This window comes from Raphanus sativus, chromosome 6 (genome assembly GCF_000801105.2).
Source record: "Raphanus sativus cultivar WK10039 chromosome 6, ASM80110v3, whole genome shotgun sequence".
NCBI classification, from domain to species: domain Eukaryota; kingdom Viridiplantae; phylum Streptophyta; class Magnoliopsida; order Brassicales; family Brassicaceae; genus Raphanus; species Raphanus sativus.
The window spans coordinates 8,686,014-8,687,661 of NC_079516.1; the positions used below are offsets into that span (position 1 = coordinate 8,686,014).

Sequence of the window (1,648 nt, forward strand, 5' to 3'; positions counted from 1 at the left end):
TAATAAGATTTTTTGAAGTACTTTTAACTTCAACAAATTTTAGCAAAAAAAAAGAAGTACTTTTAACTTTGTGATATGCTTTAGCTTCATGACTGATCCGATCCATACCCATTTTGTACGGTCACAAAATGCCAAACCTTCTGATATTGTCTCTGCCCAAGAATTCGTTATCAACTTGTTTATTTTGAAGTTAAAAAAAAACACCTGTTTACTTAGTCAAAAAAAATTGTTTACTTTTAATTTAGAATTCCTTATTACTTAGTTTATGATACAATCATATAAACGTCAGTTCCACCTAAAAATGCAAAATTGTCAGTCAGCAAGTTTTTGGAGACTTGCAAGCAGCAAACAACAAAATCCATATCTTAACTTGAATAGAATTTAAATCTAAGAACAATCTATTATTATTCAACAGTTGATTTTAATTCCTTTATATAAATCCAGTGTTATAGATTCTTGTATTTAAAATATTTTTTATTGAAAGAGGTTAAATCTACTTTAATTGGTTTTTGTATTTATAATATCAATAATTTTTTCTTACAACTCTTTTTTAAATTATCTATTTTAAAATCCATTGGTATTGATTATAAGATAGAACTATATATCATTAATGAATCACTCAAAATATTACACATTTTATTTTTTTTGGAGTTGAGTTTAACATCTACCATGAATAACACCACCTTGTTTTTGAACGTATTAATGAATTCCACAACTTTTTGGAAATTAAATATTAAAAAATTATTGAAAATATCTATATTTCTATTTTTTCCTATTTTTAATGTCTAATAATATTCTTTGTACAACATTATATTTAAACCAGTGGTGGTGGTCTAATGGCGTTTGAGAGAATTAAAAACTTAATACGCCGAATCCATATTTAAACTTCACTGGCTACACAGATATAGACTATTGCTTTCGACTCATTTGAATGCCCATAAGAGAGTTATCCGTGAGTTTAATAAATCCGAGTTTAACTCTTTTATGTTACAAAAAACCTTATATTTAACTAATGTACTGTTTTAAATAATTTATGAAGATGTTAGTTAATAACACTGTTATAAGTGTTATTCAAAGTTTGAATTAGCGGCGTAAGACTTTCGATTTGAATATAGTTCCTGAATAATTCTGTTGGTCGTTAGAGTTAAATACTTTTATTTCTCGTTAGAGTTAACACCGTGACTCAATAAGTTTTTTTTAAAAATGATTATGATGTGAAATATCTGGTTGTTGGATCACATCTTCTAATATCTATCTTATTAAAACAGAAACATTCTATTGGACATAACATTTATTTTGTAAGTTTTTAAATTAAATACACCTTTATATTTTATATTTAAACCTACGTTAAATCACTATTATTACTTTCTTTATACTACTATCCATGTTTCCAAACAATATACTTATTTCTTTATACTACTATTAATGTTTTCAAACAATATATTTTTTATACTACTATCAATATTTTCAAACAATACAATAATCAATCTTAGTTATTTTATATCTATCATTTTCTCTTTAAAATTTTGTAGAAACATCATAATTTTATAAATTGCAAAATAATGAACTTTAAAATTTGGATTATAAGATTACAAATTATGAAACTATTACAATTTAAATCAAATTAGATTACATATCGGTCATCCAT

The 1,648-nt window shown here is 24.4% G+C and overlaps 1 pseudogene; it reads left to right on the forward strand.

The window, feature by feature from the left end:
* The first annotated feature begins 669 nt into the window (after positions 1 to 669).
* The window catches only part of LOC108813386 (protein DETOXIFICATION 19-like), a 2,824-nt pseudogene continuing 1,845 nt past the window's right edge, over positions 670 to 1,648 (forward strand).